At 39.4% G+C, this 14,528-nt stretch overlaps 1 long non-coding RNA gene across 2 annotated transcripts in view; it reads right to left on the reverse strand.

The window, feature by feature from the left end:
- The window catches only part of LOC147578599 (uncharacterized), a 71,283-nt gene that overhangs the window by 54,621 nt on the left and 2,134 nt on the right, over positions 1 to 14,528 (reverse strand). Inside the window, exon 2 of one of the 2 annotated variants that reach the window (XR_015255406.1) lies at positions 6,824 to 6,943. The exons of the other annotated variant lie outside the window; for it this stretch is intronic. This is a non-coding gene — a long non-coding RNA (uncharacterized LOC147578599). The remainder of the gene's footprint in view (positions 1 to 6,823; positions 6,944 to 14,528) is intronic. 2 annotated transcript variants of the gene reach the window in all.

A 14,528-nucleotide genomic window follows, 5' to 3' on the forward strand; every position in this document is an offset into this window, starting at 1 on the left:
TAAGGAAATAATTGAATACATGCTACCCGTTTGTTTCTTGCAAAGTTGCTTACAATATCGAATAGCTGAAATGATTTAAATGTTCTATCAACAGGGGTCTAAATACCTTAGAATATATCCAAACATTGAAATGGCCTACCACGCTGGTTTTTACTGTGGAGATCTTAATGTATTTACATGGAAAAACTATCCAACAGCAACAACAAACATGCAGTTTTCAAGTATGGTGTTTACAGGCAAAATATGGGCCCATTTATGTTTACAAAACCACGGACGTGTAAATATACCACATTTTACCCTTCCTGAAACGTGTGAATTTTTTTCAGCCGCTGTATGTTATCAGGAAAATAGCAACAAAAACATACGTGTTGTAAATAAGCTCACGGGAAAGTAAAATAAAAATCAGATTAAAACTTCATGCCCTGGATATGTTTGTATGTGTGCATTAATTTGTCTGGTTTGAAAGTAGTTAAATTTACATTCACGTGTGTCATTCATTTGATGTGAAATAACCCATCTGACGTACATTTTTATATTTTAATTTCTGTGACACTGATGAAGTAAATCCTACCATTCATCTTCATTGAATTTTTTCTTTGGACTGATTTTAATTAGTAAGTAGCACCATAAATAAAATCTGGCCTGTGCTCTGGAGGAGATGCTACTCTGTCATACAATGTTTAGTCTCGGGTGTTTAATGAAATAAGCTAAGATAGTCAGATGTGGCTTGGATTAAGGGTTACTCTTCCAGATCTTACCCTTCAAAAGCACCTGAAAAAAACTGAAAAGAAGGTGTTCAGAGGCTAGATTCTCACCAGCAAGTAAAGGCAGAAAGAATTGACAAATTTTTATATCAAATCGCCTGGAAAAAGTAAATGTGACTCATAGCTCTTTTTCACAGTCTGTTACAAAAACATTTGCTTCAGGGATTTACAATATTCGTTGATAGATGCTACGATCCAAAAGTAAAGTAACTTTCTGTACACATATCAATAAAATCTGGGATGAAAATGAGTAAATCTATCAGGTCGTGTGATCAGTTTTCCGAACAGATTAAAGCCATTATTGGGGACATACAACAGAAAACAATGATTCCCTTAAAAGGCAATGATTTTCGGAGCTCCTCTGACATTAAGCAGAAAGGCTTAGGCTGTGTGTTAGAAAGTTAGAAACTGCTTTGCAGTTTATTTCAAAAAAGGCACAAACATAGTATATTGGTGGGCAATCTAAGTTCCAGGTCATGTGGGTCTCAACAGAAAACTATCAGTTTAAAATAATAGAACCTGAATTGAGTAGCGTCTGACAGATGAGTAATTAGACATTGTTTGGAAACAATGAATATTCATGATAATAAAAAATAGGGTATGTAGATGTGAGGAAGAGAGAAATATATGGATATAAAGCACAGAACATTAAATGCCTGAAAACAGAAAATACTGAGGCTACTTGAAGTACTGAACCTTTTGTTTTATTTAATATAAGAAACTACTCTTCCTTTGGGTCTTTCTGTAAAAAGGAAGATTAAGGGCTTGTTTTGCAATTTACTATGAAACTATCATACATTTTTAAACAGACAGGGAGTATTTAGGGTTGTATCATCATTTCCAACAGGTTACCATTTTCCCCTAGCTTCAATATCTCATAGAAATGTCCTCTCTTTGGGCTGGACCGTATGTTGTGGCATCTTATTCTTATTTCCTTAGATCAGATGTTGTTTTTAAACTTTGACTTTGAAGCAGGAGACATTTTCTTAAGAGGAGATCCTAGGGCCAGGGGCAGCCAAAGGGTTGGGCATCTCAAGGTCACCGTGACTGTCCCTTCTCCCCAATATTGACTCACGCCCTTCCTTCATTGTTACTTTGGCCTTTAGGACAGAGGTCCCAAGCTTTGATTGCACAATGGCATCACCTGCCGAGATTGAAAATCATGTTAGCTGGTCTCACCATCAGCAAGTCAGATTTAATTGGCCTGAGGTGGGCCATCAGGACTCGATGTCCCCGTGCGATGCTAATGTGGAGGCAATGGTGGACCCATTGCTCGGGTCAGCAGTTTTCAGGATGTGATCCTGGACAGGCAGCAGAGCAGGGGGCTTCAGTCCAGATTTCCTGCATCGGTAACCTTGGGAGGGGGCCCTTCAGGTGACCTGATGCAGGCTCTCGCTTGAGAATCACTGCTTAAAGAAGCGGCTGATAATGTAAGAGGATTTTGAAGTCTTTCTCTCCCCCCGCCCCCAGGGGTGTGTTCCTTTACAGGTTTGACTGTAGAACTGATGATAGCACATGAAGTATGTCCATTATGAATGCTTTCCCTGATTCTTCCTCTGAATTGAGGATTTGGGGCCTTGTCTGCTACATGGGAGTAGACACTAGGGAAAAGATGTCATGAGCTGGTGGCCTTCCATATCTTTTGATAATGTCCTGAAGATTGAATCTGAAAAGGAAATCTTACAGCTACTGAGCAACTAAGGTTTTTTCTTTTCTTTTCTTTTCTTTTCTTTTCTTTTCTTTTCTTTTCTCTTCTTTTCTCTTCTTTTCTTTTCTTTTTTAAGGTTCTGGAATTGTTTACTATGATCACTGGAACCCTGCATCTAATTAAGACCTCTACCCAAAGAAATTGTTTGATAAGAATAAATTTCAAGGGAACACTAAATATGCCTTCTCTCTTGGCGGTAGACTCTCCAAATAAGATAAGCTTCTGCAGTAATAGTGTAGTTTGTCCCTGTATTATGTTCCTTTCTGTGTCTTTTACATATCATATTAGTGTCCTATCACTGTTATAACAAATAATCACAAGTTGGGTCAGAATCCTGAGATGCGTTTACGTTGGGCCCAAATCAAGGTGAGGGCAGGGCTTCGTTCTTTCAGGAGGCTCCGGGGGAGAATCTGTGTCCTTGCCTTTTTCAGCTTCTAAAGACTGTCTGTATCTCTTGGCTTGTGGGCCCCTCCTCCATCTTCAAAACCAGCAGGGTAGCATCGTTAAAGCTCTCTCTGACTCTTATCCTCTTTTTCTGTTGTCACATCTCTTTTCTGATCTGTGAGCCTCCCTCTTGTAAGGAGCTCTGGGATCATCTTCAACTCGTAGATAATCCAGGAGAATCACCCATCTCAAGAATCTTAGCTAACTTCATTGTATCTAGAAAGTCCTTTTTGCCATGTAAATTTCACAGATTCTGGGGATTAGGATGTGGACGTTTTGAGGGGGCATTATTTATCCACCATACATATCGAGAGACAGAAGAAATTAGGGGACTTTTTTTTTTAAAGTTTATTTACTTATTCTGAGAGACAGAGAGTTCGCACAGAAGAGGGGCAGAGACAGAAGGGAGAAGGAAAGAGTCCCAAGCTGTGTCAGCACAAAGCCCCATGTGGGGCTTGAACCCACCAACTGTGAGATCATGACTTGAGCCAAACTCAAGAAGCAGACGCTTACCCAATCTGAGGCACCCAGTCGCACCATTGAGAAGTAGTCCTTGGGGAGATCCACAAGGTAGTAAACTTCAAATTGCTATGTGCTTAAAAATCACTTGAGAATTTGTAAAAAGTGCATAGTCCTGAGCCCTGTCCCCAGAGATTCTGACTCAGTGGTTTAGTTTTGGGGATCTACATTTTACGTGCTAGTACACTGATGTTCTCCCCTCCTGGAGGTGATTCAGTACAGGTAATCCACAGACCATACCTGGAGAGGCTGCCAGCCCAGCAGCCGGGCAAACACAGATCCTGAGACATCTCTACAGAGCATCACTATTAACTCTGGTAAAACATCAGAATTACTTACTAGAGGGAACTGTGAAAAACAGAGTTTTCCTGAGCCCCACTCTAGGCGATTGTGATCCCAAAGGTCTGGAGAGGGCCAGCACATGTGTTTCTGGAAAAAAAGAAAGAAGGAAAGAAGGAAAGAAAAGAAAGAAAGAAAGAAAGAAAGAAAGAAAGAAAGAAAGAAGAAAAGAAAAAAACAAACCCTTCCAGGTAATTGTTGCTGAGCATGATTGCCCCAACCTCAGTAAAATTCCTCAGTGTCCTTGGTAGTTTTACTTGATGGAGCTCTACCAAGGACGTCTCCTATTTTCCTGTATTTAAAAAAATGATGTTACTAGCTAATATTCTTTTTCTTTGTGACTGATTAAACTATGGATCATGTTAATTCCTTATTTTCTGTCCTCAAAGCCTTTCTCAGAGCCTGGCCTACAAAGGGCACCCCATAAATGTTTCTGGAATGAATCAATGGTTCTCAGACTTTACCCTGTGTCACAATTACCCAGAAGGCTTGTTAAAACACAGATAGCTGGGCTTTGCCCCCAGAGCTTCTGACTTTAGTAGGCTTGGGTTGGGCCCAAGAATGCATTTAATTTTTTAAAGTTATTTATTTATTTAATTTGAGAGAGAGAGAGAGAGAGAGAGAGAGAGAGAGAGAGAATCCCAAGCAGGCTCTGTGCTATCAGTGCAGAGCCCAACTCAGGGCTCCAACTCAACCAATCTCAAGATCATTACCCGAGCTGAAATCAAAGCCTGAGGCTTAACCGACTGAGCCACCCAGGCAGTCCTAAGAATGTGCATTTAAAAACAAGTTCCCAGATGATCCTGGGGCTGCTGGTTGGGAGATCACACTTTGGGATCACTGGAATAGATATAGTTTGGTTGTTAAAGTCCTAATTCTTTTATAATAAAATGAAAATTTTTATATGTGGTTGAGGGATTTAAAACTCTTCCCAGTTTTTGAATTGTCCTCACTTTTTTCATTATTTCTATTTTTCTCCTTTAAAAATTATATCCTCTAGAAATTGAAAAAGAAAATCATATTTCTCCAGTAAAAGCTACCTTATAATGTTTTATTGTTTATTTCTTCTCTGTATGTGAATTCTCCAGTGACAAAACAATTGAAAATATTTGGGGAGTTCCTGTCGCTAAAGTATGTTTTCAAAGTTGTATCTTCAGCATTGTGTCTACATAATAATCTAACTGTAAATTATCTTTTAGCCTGAAACTTTAGTTTGATTTGCATTTTTGCATGGTTTGTTCTTTGATTTTTTTTGGGGGGGGTGGGTTATAGTCCTCAAAGAGAGTGAAAACATAAAGGAAAAAAGTCACATATTATGAGACCAGTTACCTCTAGAAACACATGACAATTAAGAAAGATAAGTCTTACTGAGCCATTTGTCCAATTTTCCTGAGACTTGGCAGTGCGTACTTTTTATTATAGAAATATAAAATTCATCCAGTATATATTTTTCAGGAAATTTTATGTCTTTAGAAGAAAGCTGATTTCCCCCCTGCATTTATCTAGCTAGAGATCATATATAGGGGATTGATAGCCCTTATATATACTTCTTCAACCTAAGAAATACTTCTTATGATTTAAAGGTAGCTTTCCTTATTCTTGCAAAATTATAACACTATGCTTTCCTCATAAAATACTCCTTGAAGGGCACATCAGCCTTGCAGACAGCCTTATGCTTTTGAATCTGGGTGTAGTAAGTTTCTGGCAGTGAAGTAATAAAAAGTATTGATTTTATTTATTATACTCCCATGAAAGGGCTGCATAACTGGACTGACAGAATGGAGGGTTACTAAAAATATTTTTTAGGGCTGGGAAATTTTAATCTTGTAGATAGTGCTGAATTTGACTATAATGTTGGGCTGAAAGGAGGCATCTTACAAACAAACTTATGCAATGGCTATTAGTTGTCAATACACTTTTATTGAGTGCATGCCGTATTTTCAGCACTATGTTAAATCGTCTTCTATCTTGAGAGGTTTTTTTTTTTTTTTTTTTTTGCCTCGTGCATACCTTTAAAAGATACACGTTGCCAAAAAAGTTGGTAAAAATATTTTCTATCATCACCCAAAGTAGGTATATTCAAGTAAAAAAATTTTACGACATAATTTGCATGCAATGAAAAGCACAGATCATAAATGTACAATTAGATAGATTTTGACACAGGCATACGTGCCTGTAATAGACACCCTTGGCGATCAAGATACAGACATTTCCGTCACCAAGAAGATCCCCCCAGACCCTTTCCCGGTCAATTCCCCTCCCTCCCACAAACAGTCACTGATCTGATTTCTGTCTATTCACTCTGTGTCTGGCTTCTTCCACGGCTTTTGAGATTCACCCCTGATGGGTGTGTATCAGCAGTTAGTTCCTTTGTATTGCTGAGTAGTACTCCGTCCTCCTAGGAGGCCTGGGCTTCGCAGGCAGCATCTAAGGACTCTCCTTTATTTCATCCTCTCCTCGTGTGTTGAAGCCATTTTTCCTTGAAGTGCAAGTCCTGGACTTCCTTCGTCAGTATCACTACAGCCCTATTATTACCTGATCTTATTAGATCAGAATTTAAATGCAGGCTGGAGGAGCTGGTATTTCTAGCAAGCTCTCTATGGAATGCTGATTACATTAATGATTGACATTATTGCCTTAAGCAAATAGTTTGTGAATATGAGGGGTTAAGGAAAGGGCTAGAAGAATACGAAACAGAGTGGCCAAATTGTTCCCAGTAATTCAGGCTGATGGATTGAACTAAGCAGGTTTCCAAGATTTGTGAGGTGGTGGGAAGGCGGGGGGTCCTGGAGGCCAGGCCTAATTAATTAGACGGGAGACAGAGAACTGGATCTGAACAGGTTACCACTCTCTTCTGAGCTTGAAACAACAGATTTGGGCAAAACAGAAGAAGAAAAGGGGAGAAGGGAAGAAAGCAAGACTGTTACTTTGCAGCGTCTCAAAGGGAGAGAACACAGGTTTCCGTTTACCTAAAGAACCAAAGCCTTTCTTTGCTTTTCTTGATTATTCTCCTCCCACCTGCTGCCTCCCCAAAGGCTGCCAAGCTCACCTGTGTTTTCCTTGTTGTTGCCTCCCAGCAGAAATGTGAGTGCAGCTCAAAACAGAGCAAGTGTATCAGTACTCCTGAATCACTGGTTGAAAAGCACAGCCCGCAGAACAGACCTTTTCTCTCCTGTACAGCGATAAGATGCTTAAATACCAACGTGATAAGAACAAGATAAATAATAGCAACAAGCCCTGTGATGCACTCAAAAATGGCAGGCTGGTGCCACGTACTGTCCAATGAAATGTTCTGAATGATCTAGGGGCTGGGAGGAAGCATATACTTTTCATTTATACAATTTATTCTTTTCAAGTGCCGAACTGCTATGAAACATTCCCAACACTGCGGTGAAGTGTCTGGCTACCTCATGCTTGCAGTCAACTGCGCAGACGCTGCGCGCAGATAGACACGAATCTCGTATTTCATCTGTCTTTGTTCAGTGCAGCTCGGGGCATCTGTCCTCGGCGGCCACAGGCACCCAGCAGTCCTGGAGGGCGGGGCTCAGAGCGTCTCTGGCTGGGCTGTGTCCACAGGCCAATGCAGCCCACTGTCTACTCATCTCGGGCCTTTTCTCCTGCCTTCTCAGGGCTGGGGGAGGGCCCAGACTAGGTAACCGAAGCCATTCTGACCATTAACCTAGCTAGACCTTTCTTCTTCCTCAAGAGAAAAGCTTTTGCTTATACTTGGGTCCATTGGGTATTTTGAAACATAGGGTATGTCACACATCGTTACTGGAATATATTCTAACAAAAATACAAAGAAATCTTCACCTGCATTCAGTACCTGATTGTTAGTAATAATATTACTGTATCTCATTATGCTATATTGACATTTTAAAGTTATTATATTATACTTATAAATAAGTAATTACATTAATGTAGTAATGTCTGAGAGAAGGAAGATACCGATATAAAACTTTAAAAAACCCAGTAGGTTACTTTAAAACATTTTACTTATTTATTTTTTAAATTCAAGTACAATCCACATACAGTGTTATATTAGTTTCAGGTGTACGATATAATGATTTAATAATCACGTGTAGGTTACTTTTGATTACGTTTAAATTTAAACTGTTTGAATATTTGAAATTTGAATGTGATATATCGAATATTCAAATATATTTGAATTGTGAATATGAGTCTTTTAAAATTCAAAATGTTAAAGTTCTGTCCACAGAAAAGACCCAGTAGCAATGACAGTCCAGTAATGATGAGAATGTTAGCATTCGGACTACAGTCTCAGAAAAAGGAACTGGGGATTCTTGGAGAGATCTGGTTCCAGGTGTGGAGTGGCAAATGACAAACTGAGACTAGATCATCTTGTTATGCTGGAAAGCAGGGAATCTGCCCACTGCCTAAAAGTGGACAATTTTACCATCAACAAGAAAAATAATGGCAACTGATCAAAACACAATAGTGAAATAAATATTCCTGAATTCATAATGATACTCAAAAGAGAAAGCCAAAGTAACAAACATAATTCACTTATCACTATTGGCCATAGTCTATTAACTTGTTCTCTGAAAATTAGTAATTAACTGGAAAAGTAAGCCTTGATCTGCCTTCCATGTGAAAACTCTATTTTCAAAATTTTATAATATAGCCCTAGTTAATGAGGGAGAGTTTTCTTATACAAGTATTCTAGCTAGTAAATGTAGAAGAAATGATAAAATTAGAAAAATTCACCCTTTTACATCTAATGAAATAACTGATTCAGGCAATAAACATTTATGGATGCTAAAACTAAGAAGCAAAATATAAATGAGGAACTAGATATTATTCCAAGGGAGTCAGAAGGTCAGCCAACAACTTTACAGCCAGGAATCAGGCAGTCCCCATCTGGATCTGCAGATCAATCAGTGTCATTAAAGGCAAGGCAAATAGATACTATGCACGTCCTTGTGTGATGTCATATGAAATACATAGGAGCATCTGTGAAGCATCCATGGAAAAATGTTCACCCTGAATCTAATCAAGCCTTTAAATCTATAGGAAACGTGTTGAAAAAATCAGCAAAGCCCAGAATGTCACGGAACAACTGACCCAGTCTCTTTAAGAGGGCATTGCTTGAGGGGCACCTGGGTGGTTCAATCAGTCAAGCGTCTGACTCTTGCTTTCAGCTCAGGTCGTGATCTCAACGTCGTGAGACTGAGCCCTGTGTTGGGCAAGGAGCCTGCTTGGGATTCTCTCCCTCTCCCTCTCTCTCTCTCTCTCTCAAAAATAAACTTAAAAAAAAGAAGGTATCATTTGAAAAGAGGATGATAATGGAGATGAACATGCGAGATAAACTTAAGAGACACCTCAATCTCAACAGCAGCAGCAAAAAAAATGCCCCTCTTGTGGAACACGTAGCTGGCTGTTGATTCCTGCATCCATCCCTTCCTGAATTCTCTGCCCTCCTGTTCCCCCACCATTGAAATCCAGAGGGCATAAGTTCGTGAAACTAATAGCAAGTAGAGCGGCATAAACAGAAATAGTTCTTACTATAAATGGAGCCTGTCTGAGGCAGTCATGGATTCTGGGGTGTCACAGAGTCCAATGCTGTAATAAAAACCAGATAATTTTGTGAACAATAACAGTTATAGTTACATATGCTGAGATAAAGTAGTCAAATCTCATGCTGTATGTTGGAAATTATTGTGCCCTGTGCTGCAGGCATCTAAAAAGAAAATTTCCCCGAACTGTGTGTAGAATATTAAGTGTATTAGAACTCTCCTAAGTATCAAATACAGGTAGCTTGGTGGCAACAGTGGTCCAAAATACAAACCCCATTTAATCAGGCTTCTCTGTTTAAAATTCAGACCATGTTTATATACGTGTACATGAGTGTATGTGTGTGTATGTGTATCTGGTTTTATTTAACTTGTCACATTGACAGAATTATCTGACATTTTTTAAAATGTTTAATTGGATGAATTTGTTAGTGAATCATAGCTAGATGCTGAACAATTCCAAGTTAATAGCAGAGATCAAGTATCTTTAAAAGGAATATCAGGGTATAAAATAAACTTAATTATGTAACATACCATAATCTACCTAGATTTGTGATTGTTTCTACTTTTTATTTATTTATTTTGGTTGCAGATTCCTTTGAGAATCTTACTAATATTTGGGATTCTCTTCAGAGAAAGACATAAACGGGTGAAAACTAGTCAACAATTTCAGAGAACTTCAGACAACTTTTCACCACCCCCCCCCCCCCCCCCCCACCGCCCTGGTAGAGATTGCATCTTCCAAAGATGGCCACAGAAATAGTTTCCATCCCACACACTCTTCTGCGACGGGACTTGCTGCTCTCTGATCAAGAGGCCAAAATCAAATTCTTCTCCCTTTGCTTTTGGGAAGACCTGAGTGATTCACTGAGACAAAAGAATACAGAAGAAGCAATATTCTGGAACTTCCAAGATTAGATCATAAGGAGCTACCACCTGGGACTTTGAAACACTCACTCTTGGGATCCACCCTCTCAGGACACTTCATCTCTGAGTGTAGCCACCATGCTGTGAGGGTCACAAACTAGAAGGAGAGGCCACATTTGGCCACTCGGGTTGACACATTCAGCTGAGCTCACAGCCAGCAATGAGCATCAATGCCGGTCCTGTGAGGGAGCCATCTTGGACACCCAACCCGGTTGAACTCTCAGATGATTCAACCCCAGCCAATATCTGCCTGCAGCTACATGACAGGCACCATGAGAGAGCTGCTCACCTGAGCCCAGTTGACCCACAGAACCATCAGTGATAATAATGATTTGTTGTCTTCAGCCACTAAATTTTGGGGTGATTTGTTACATAGCAATAGACAACTATAACACCCACCTACCCCTGTTGAGAACCACTGCTCTTAATGATTTATTGACAAAAAGGAGATCAAATTAATAGATTGTAGTTAAAAATTCTTAGGTCCAATAATTTACTAGCTGTATATTTGTGTGTCTTATAAAAATCACTAAATTTTTACAGCATTTAGCTGTGTTCTGATTTGAGTGGTTCGTTTTTTTTTATTTCATTTACAAATCAACTACAGTACAACTGGCTCTTTGAGGGGTTTCCTGCTACAACCAGTAATTCTTATACAGTGTCTGGTATCATTCTACATGGATTCGGATGATTTTCACAATCAATTTCTCCTCCCTTCTTCTTTTTCCCCCTCTCTTCTGCTCCTCTACCATGCCTACCCACCCACATACATGTGTCAATACCTTAAATCCTCGTATTCCCAACTGACTGCCTAACATTGACTGCTTTGATTTGAACGCCAGACAACACTGAGAAGAAAAACCTTTTGAAAATAATTGTTTCTAGGCCTTCATCCAGAAATTCCACTTTTGGATGTTTTCTTCCTTAACAGTGAATGGTTAATTCAGATAAAAATTGAGTTACAAAATGTTTATCACAGCATCGCATATAATAGGGGGAGAATTGGAAATAATCTCAATGTACAGTTATAAGAGGCTTAATAAATGATGGCATTCCTATGCTACAGAATACTATGTAACAATTAAACCGAGATAAAAATACTTATACCGACATGGAGATTCAGGATATTAGCACATGTGATGTGAGCAACGCTTTAAATGTACTCGCAGAGTTTGGCCTGGCTTCTAGAGCGCCTGTGATCTACCATGAGGCAATGGCCATCTGTCCAGGGGATCACTGGTCCCGGAGTGAGGGACATGCAGAGCAGACCTGAACTTGAAGCAGGGTCAACTCAGCCAGGGCACATACCAATGAATGAGAAATGAATGTTTGCTGTTGAGAGTCATTGAGGTTTTGTGGATTGTTATGTGAAAATCTGACTAACACTGTCTGATTCGTCACTCAGTTATGGTGATGTTTGTGTAGCTCTCCTATGGTAAAAATACAGAAATGGGAGATCTCATTAGATGTAGAAAGAAGTGATATGGATTACCCCAGGTAACCAGTAATGTAATATATTTATACTGCTTTACGAATATAGTCGTAAGTTTGAGAGGAGTCTATTTGTCGTTCTCACCGACCTGTTCACATGCCCTGCAATGGCGTTTGCAGTGGACTTGTCTAAAATTATGAAAGCTACTTGGTTGATGTTAAAATGAATGAGCCAAACTTCTACGCGTCTCCTTTCCTTTATACTCTTGTCTGATGTTTGGTGTCACATGTCACTGTATGCATTTCTGTCTGTGGCTTCCAAGTCTTGAAATGCAAATGTATTTTCACACAAAATGGGAATCTTTGGTTGATATATAATGTTGCTGTGGGGAGCATTTTAAACCCATATTAACTTGGTGCCATTTTCCATAAGTGTTTAGACTCCGGTTCTATTGGCGAAGGTGTATCATTTCCTTAAAGCAAGGTTTTTAGCGGTGGCACCGTTGACATTTAAGGTCAGATAATTACTTACGGGTGGCTGTCCTATGCATTTTACTATTTTAGCAGCATCCCTGGCCTCTATACACACTAGATGCCTGTGGCACCCTCCGGATCCCTGCTCTCCTCTCCCCACCGTGTGCAGTAATTGACCATCAAAAATGTCTTCAGACTTTTCTCTGTTTTCTGGATGGCAGAGTCACCCAGATGAGAACCACTGCCTTAACAAGTGAATTTTAATGCAGTGGTTGTCATCCCCAGCTGCACGTTATAATAATCTAGCAAGCTTTTAAAAAATATCTTATTTTGAAGTAATTTCAAAATTGCTGAAAAAGGCAATCATGGCACAAAGAACTCTTGCGTACCACTTATTAACCTTTGCCAGATGTACTTCTTCATTCTTTTTCTATATGTATGCATAGATTCTTTTTTTCTGGATCATTTGGGAATAAGCTGCAGACAGTATGACCCCCTGCCCCTTGATATTCAGTGTTTATTTCCTGGAAACAAGGATATTCTGTCACATGATCATAATATGAGTAACAAAAATAAGAACTTGAAGATTGATAAAATACTATTATCCAATACTCAAGCTTTGCCAAATATCCCCCAAATGACTGTTTTTTTCACAGACCGGGACACTCGTTATATTTTGTTGTCATATTTTTTTTTTTAGTCTTCTTTAATCTGGAACAGTTCCTCAGCCTTTTGTTGGTTTTTTTATAACCTCAATATTTTTCAAGAGTACACACCCATTCTTTGGAGAATGGGTCTCAATTTGGATGTGTCCACTCTTTCCTCATGATTAGATTCAGGTTGTGCAGTTTGGGCAGGAACATTATGTGAGTGAGGCTGCGAGCTTTCTAGCACATCTCATCAAGAGCCACAGGATGTAGGTTAATCCCTCTATTGGTGATACTAACACTGATCATTGGGTTAAGGTGGCGTATTCGTTTCCTAGGGCCACCATAACAAATTACCACAAATCACGTGTTTTCAAACAAGTTGTCAGGACTGTATTCCCCCTGGAAAGTCTAGGGTATAATCCTTCCTTTCATCTTCTGGCTTCTCATAGCAGTTGGCGTTTCTCGTAGCTTCTCTGCCTCTATATTCACATGGCCTTCTCCTCCTTCTCTCTGTCCATGCCTTCTCCCCTTCTGTCTCTTATAAGGACACTTGTCATTGTGTTTAGGGCTCGGGTAATTCAGAATGATTTCATTAAATCTTTAATTATGTCTGCAAAGACCCTGTGTGCATGTGAAAAGGCACATTCACAGATCCTGGGGGTTAGGATGTAAACATATCTTTTAGGGGACACCATTCAAGCCAATACAGATGGTGCCTGCAGACTTTTTCACTGTAAATTTACTGTTTTCCCTCTGTCATTAGGATGTCATTTGTGGGGAGATGCTTTGAAATGATGTAAATATTCTTTCTATTCCTCATCAAACTCTTAACTATTAGTTTTAGCATCTATTGATTATTCTTGCCCAACTGGTGATTTTCTAATTGTATTATTCCTTCCACATGTATAAGTTGACATTCTTTCATAAGAACTTTTCCTTCCTCCCTCCCTTTCTCCCTTCCATCTTCCTTCCTTCCTCTCTCCCTCCCTTTTTCCTTCCTTTCTTCCATCCTTCCTTCCTTCCTTCCTTTGAATATATCAATATATATATTTTATTCAGTGGATTCTAATCTATTATTGCTATTACTTTACTTTCATATTCAAATTTTCCAGATGTGGCCAGCAAGACTCCTGTCAAGCAGAGTTGTGTGTGCTTTGACATGACTCCCATCATTCTTTGAGCAATTTTCTACTTTCTGGCACAAGAAAATGTTCCAAGCTCATCTTACATTTTCCCCACCCCGGCCCTGGAATCAGTCATTTCATAAGGATCCTTGGTTAGAAACCAAAATCTGGGTCTTTGAGAAATTTTTCTCCAAATTGTATATCCATTTTTATTGGCAAAAAATAAACATTTTAATAAAAAATAAATCTGACAATAACAACTGTTAAGGAGGATGTAGATCCACTGGGACCAATCCTAGTGGGAATTAAAATGATAAAGTTTGAAAAACTTTCTAATGTAGTCTGTCCTGGTCTCTGAGGTGCAGGGGAGAGCTTCAGCTTTACCTTCATATTCTAGGATTCTCTCAGTGGTGTCTTAATACTTGAACAGATGTTAGTTGTTCTTGTGAGGGGGAGAGAAGTCAGGAACATCCTATGTCACCATCTTGGTGATGTCATGCCCTGGGATTTTTAAATATAATTTTTGAGCCCCTCTTCCAGAGATTGTAATTCACAAGTCCTGGGGTAGGGCCCAGAAAGGTGTGTGCATGTGTATATGTGTGTGTGTGTGTGTG

Source organism: Puma concolor, chromosome C1, assembly GCF_028749965.1.
Source record: "Puma concolor isolate L17-30 chromosome C1, mPumCon1.1.hap2, whole genome shotgun sequence".
Classification (NCBI taxonomy): domain Eukaryota; kingdom Metazoa; phylum Chordata; class Mammalia; order Carnivora; family Felidae; genus Puma; species Puma concolor.